At 47.2% G+C, this 5,960-nt stretch overlaps 1 long non-coding RNA gene across 1 annotated transcript in view; it reads right to left on the bottom strand.

Annotated features, from left to right (window-relative positions):
* Positions 1–4,541: 4,541 nt before the first annotated feature.
* LOC109319261 overlaps positions 4,542–5,960 on the bottom strand; it is a 2,271-nt gene continuing 852 nt past the window's right edge. The window contains exon 2 of the long non-coding RNA XR_002103443.1: positions 4,542–4,620. This is a non-coding gene — a long non-coding RNA (uncharacterized LOC109319261). The remainder of the gene's footprint in view (positions 4,621–5,960) is intronic.

The following is a 5,960-nucleotide window of genomic DNA, read 5'->3' as shown; positions in this document are numbered from 1 at the left end:
CTTTCCCACAGCTCTGGAATGCAGAGGATGAGCTCTGCCATCACCAATAATCCTTTCCCTGCTGCTGAATTCAGCATACCCAAAGTGGAAGGGTGTACCTGCCCCTCTTCCCCTATTCCTGGATCCACTACTGTTTGTAATTCTATTTGAGAACAGGGCCAGAAGTTTGAATCTCATTACAAAAGACAAGAAGGAGGAGAGATCCATTCTTCTAGCAATCTTCTTTTTTGTTTATTGCAGATTTTTCCCAAGTACTTTCTCCATGAAGAAGTTAGGATATAGGTAGTGTTTTAGTAATTTGTACTTCTGTTTTACAATACTTTAAGTAATATATTCTAGCTAATATAGTGAAGCCGCCTTCCTCTAAATTTAAACATACCATGTCAGAAAGAAGTCAACTGGTCAAGGTTACTGCCCATGATAACATCTGCTTAGATTTATCGGGCTCCTTACAGCAGTTTTCATCATACAAGCAAGCAGAGTATTATTACATCTGTGACCATGCAGTCTTGAAATGTTGATAGGTTTCAATCCAATGCTTATCTTTGGTCACAAAGAGACATTTTGCAATTGTGCTACTGCACAGTCATCATAGTTAATATTTTTTTAATAATTTATTTCAGCTTCAGCTGGAGATGTGACATGCAGTTACTTTACAACCAATAACTGCTGTGGTACGGTATGTGGCTCATTTGTCTCAGGTCTCATCTTACACCTCAAAGAGTGATTTTTATTAGCAATGAACAAGACTGTGTTATAGTCCTGTGCAGCTATTCAGGATAAGTCACATAATGTTAACGTGTGCCTTGCCTTATGCAGCTACACAGGAGAGCAGTTGAGAATAAGAGTTCTTATCTCCTGCCTGAAGTGGTCTATGTAAGTCCAAGACAAAATGTTAGCACCAGTCTTCAAAGGACAACAGGGAGTTGACCTTGTGTGATCCACTGAAGCAAGTGGACCGAAAGCAGACAAAGAGCAAGTGGAGCCATAGGACCATGGCTGTAGGCCATGTGAGCATATGGAGGAGAGGGATGCTTCACCCAAAGTGTAATGTCCCAAATTCCTTCCCCACCACACCACACCACCTCTTTTGGGCGATATCTATTAGGGATGTGTGAAATTTCACTAACTGTTTCGATTTGACACTGTTTTGACTCATTTTGAGCTCAGAACAGAAAAATCAAATGGAAACAAAGGGCTTCAAAACAGCTTCAGAACAAAATGAGGCTAGTCAAAATGTTTTAAAACATTTCACATTTTGAAGCAGCTAGGTGGTGGGAGACAGGGGAGAACCAGGGCTGTGCTCCCAGTGGCTCCACAGCGCCATGTGGCTCACCTGGGACCCTAGCCCTGGCTCTCCCCACCTCCTGTGGCTGGGCTGCAGGAAGCCAATCATAGCACAGGGGAAGGGAACTGAGCCTGGGCTCTGTTTCCCTCCCCATCACTGTGATTGGGCTGGAGAAGGGAACTGGGCCTGATCGCTCAGTTCCCCTCCCCAACCCTACAATCAGGCTGGGGAAAGGAACTCAGCCCAATTGTAGTGCTGGGGATGGGAAATCAGCCCAGCTGGGCTGAGTTCCTTTCCTCAGCCTGATCATAGTGCTGGGGAGGGGAACTGAGTGATTGGGCTCAGTTCCCTTCCCCAGTTCCCCAATCCCAGGCGGCAGCACCCAGCTTCCCTCCCTCATCTATGCTGTTCTGTTGAAACCTTGAAACTCAAGTTGAAATGGAATGGTGCTGTTTCACACAGCCCTAATATCTATGGAACAATTGTGCCCAATGTGAACAATTTCTTGGCCAGCCTATATATTTTTTACAAAAGCTTATATGTGCATAACAGTGAAATGATTATGTCATTTTCTATTAAATACATTTTTGTGAGTTAAACTAGTTTAGACAGTTTCCCTTAACATTAACCATTAGCATTTATGTTGCAATATATTGGAAATGATAGATCCTAGAGAAACTCCACCTCCCCCAGTACCACCGTCCCCAAGACCTGTATTTCTTCCGAGCTGTATAATCCCCAAATTTGAGAGAATTATAGAAAGTTGTTTCCAAACATAATAAATTAATTCAATTTTTATAGAGATGATTAAATTAAATAACAGTTATATAGCTTGATCCTGTTCTTGCCAAAATTAGTGACAAAACTTCCATTGACTTAATGGGATCAGGATGATATATATATTTATTCACGTAAGTCATGGGTTAACCTCTGAAAGTTTGCAGAGTCTACCCCATAAACCCCCAACTCTTTAAATGCTGATCATGTATCTGTCACCACTGCCTTTATAGATGCATATATATTCACTCAATTCTGGAGTAGTTTCATTCAAAAATATTTTAATAATTTTTTTTTTTACCTGCAGTTACCTTAATGAAAATAAATGCAATAATTAAATTAAAGGCTGTTTACAGATGTGGGGGAAAAAACTGTGCTTTACTTTTAGCTCAGCACACCCCTCACTGAGTGCAGCACATGCCCACAAGAGGCATCACATTAGTTTGACCTGTTTTGCCCAACATCTGTATAGAGTAGGCGCTTCAGCAAGGCTTTTTGGTGCTTTTCTCTAATAGCTGATTCAAAAACCGAATCAGCTATTAAATAAAAGCATCAAAAAGCCCCACTGAAGTGCCTGATCTATACAGATACTGTGTAGCCAGGTCAAACTAACGCTTTTCCTCTTCTTTTAAAGCACTGTTTTTTGTTGGGGGTTTCATGTCCGTCAGTGTCTAAAGTTCTTAGGGCTAATTTGCAATCACTAATGAGCACCTTGCTCTCTCTGGACTCATAATCTAAATTTTCCCACCTTGATGGCCTATAGAAGGATTTGGGTGCTTAATGGCTATGTTAGATGGCTAATTGCCATATTAGGCACCTAAGGATAGAATGACCATAATAATTTGATGGAACTCTGGAACAGGGTAAGGAAACCCAGGATGTGGGGGTTGGCCTCAGGAGATGACAACGTGTGTGTGTGCATGGGTTCCCCCCCGCACACACACACATATACACACACAGCCCCGACTACACAGCTCCCAGAAGTAAGGATAGACAGGGCAGTGTGGTGCTTGCCTACATACACAAAAACACCCACAGCGCCCAGAAGCAGGGCTGGGCACGACAGCACAACATGCACATGCGCACACACACACACACACAGAGCCCTGACCTCCATGCATGCACACACACACGTACATACATGCACACATACACAGATCCCCCTCCCCAACCTGCTTCCCTCCTCCAACCCTAATTCTACTGCTCAAGCGACTCCAATCACAGCCCAGTGGCATCTGAGCCAGGGAGCAGCCCATTGACTGGGGTCCCTGGAAAATTGAATAACAACTCCCAGACTGACACAAACCCAGGGCTCCCTGGAGAAAACTGAAGAAAAACTCCCAGACTGACACAAACCCACCCCCATGTGCCTGGCTCCTGACTGGAAAGCCGCACATATGGGCAGGTTACCACAAACCCAGGACTTTTGTTTATTTTTTTTCCCAATGACCAGGACACTAAACAACCTCTGAAATCTAGGACTGTCCCAGCCAATCCAGGACATATGGTCACCCTACCTAAGTAGAAAATTTAAATCCCTAAAATTCCCAATTTGCTGCATTCCAAGTATATGACCTGAGCTGTGATCAGATTTAAGGTAGAGCTCATGGGAATGGCCACAAGATTAATAACTTGATGGCTGTGGGAACATTTGTGGTATATAATAGTACTCAATGGGTATGTCCAGGTGAGAACAGATATATGGTTCCCTGGGGACAAATAGAAGCAGTGCACCTTACACTTCAGCTACTTGTTCCCAGGGAACACCCATGCCACATGCACTTTGGTGCACAGCAAGTTACCCTGGGGATGGTAGGGGATGCTGGAGCCAGTACTATGCTGGCCCCAGAAGCCTTAACTGGGGGTTCTGGGGGCTTCCCAGGGCTGCAGCTGTAGTGATCCTGCCAGGCAGAGTCTGCCCAGCAGTCCCAGTGCAGCTCTGGATGACCCAGCTGCACTTTTCAGCAGCACACTGCCCAAGCATGCGCTGCTCTGCTTTTTGATATCCAGGGGTCAAAAAAAGCCACAGGAAAAAAAAAGGCCAAGCAGTGCATGTTCGAGCAGCACGCCCTTGCAATGTGGAGAATGCCTGATTGTGTGGTATGTGGTATTGCAGATGTGTTTGCAGCATCACATACCACATGGCTGCACTTGTCTGGATGCGCCCATTGGGCATGTCCACACATACGGGCACATGCACTTGCAGCAGCTCAATAGCAGCTTAATAGCACTTGCAGCAGCTTGCACAGCTCAAATAGCAGCAGCACAAATTTGTACCAGGGATTTGTGTCTCAGCACACATGCCTGAACATGTACTTTAGTGTGGGACAATTTGTGTCACTCAGGGCAAACTGACACTGCCCAGCTCCTCCTGGATCTGCAGCCAGGGGGAGCTGAAGGCTGGGGCCAGTACCTGTGGCTGGGGCAGCAGTATAAAAAGCTTCCCTGGTGAGCAGCTCAAGGCTACCTCCTCTCAGGGGCTTCTGAGGCCCAGCCAGTTGACATATGGGGACACTAGCTCCCTGTGCCAGCTAGACAGCTGCACCAGCCTTGACCTTCTACCCACTGCAGCAGTCTTGTAGCAGGGATGCTGCCTGGCTATGACCTGCTGCCACTTATGACAACATCCACCCCCATGGACCTGCAGCCCCATATCTGCACACCAGCCAGACCTAGACAGGGACTGCATGGCCTCCAGGGCTGTGGCATGGGCACTGAGGCAGAGCTGTCTCTGGGCCAGCTGCCAGTGGGCGGTGGCTGAACAGTTGGTCTTTTTGCAGCACTGCTGCCATGTGTGCCCCCACCCAGCCATCTGTGCAGCTATCGCCTGGAAGATGTGCTCATTGTTGTGGCCTACTCTGAACTGTCAAAACAAGTTCTCCTGGCCCCAAATAACCAAGAGGTCAGCCAGCCACCTCATCTGCCCCCAGCTGGGTCCCCAGTGCCAGCTCCGCCACCTGGGTCCTGCCACTTGCCCCACTAGCAGGAATCCTGGTGTTCCCTGTTTAAAAACTGCAAATTCTCTGATAAAAAAAATCCCAAATTCATTCTTTAAAACACCCAAAAATCTGTGTTCTTCCACCATTAAAATGAAGTGCCACTGTGTGTGTGTGTATAGTAGAGAGATAAAAATCAGTTGGGTAGTGTTTTATTGATATACTTACAATTTTAAAGCCATTTAGAAGTCTACCAGTGCCTCGATCATCATAATAAAATACATGCTAAATAGCTATGTGCCTTGATGTTTGCTTTTAGTTTTTTATGATAGAAAAATCAGAGCTGCCACTGCCCCTACCCCCTTCACACACCAGGATGTGGGAACAGCTGCCCCTGCAGTCACAGCTCCTGCCAGCAGGTCCCATCCTGACTGGCAGCTGGGCATGCAGGCTGTGAGACATGAGAAGATGTAGGAGGGGGAGTAAGAAGAGGTGGTGAGCTGTGGGGAGGTTTGTGGGTGGGAATGTGGGGGTGTGGGTATAGGGGATGTGGGTTGTGTGGGTGGGTGTGGGGGTGGAGGTATGTGAGGTGTGTGTGGGGAGGATGTGGGAGGGATGTGAGGCATGTGGACAGATGTGGGGTGTGTGGGTGGGTGGCTGGGAGGGATATAGGGGGTGGGGAGTGGTGTGGGGTTGGAGGGATGTGGGATGTGCTAAGGGGGCAGGTACATGCTAACAGGGCAATCCAGGCCGGGTTTGGCCTGGTTGGGTCAGTCTGACTCCATTTGCCATGTACAGACCTTGGATCAGGCAGCACTGCATCACCATGGGGCTGTGCCTTCAGCAGGCCATGGCCCCAACAGCCCAGCTGGCTACTGCTACCAGTGCTGGGGGCTGTATGCTGCAGAGGGTGGGAGTGTGACAGCCCCCCTTCAACTCCTCCCACAAACTCCACACCC

This window comes from Crocodylus porosus, unplaced genomic scaffold (genome assembly GCF_001723895.1).
Source record: "Crocodylus porosus isolate Cpor-Errol unplaced genomic scaffold, CroPor_comp1, whole genome shotgun sequence".
NCBI lineage: Eukaryota > Metazoa > Chordata > Crocodylia > Crocodylidae > Crocodylus > Crocodylus porosus.
This window is presented reverse-complemented; position numbering and strand designations above follow the sequence as displayed.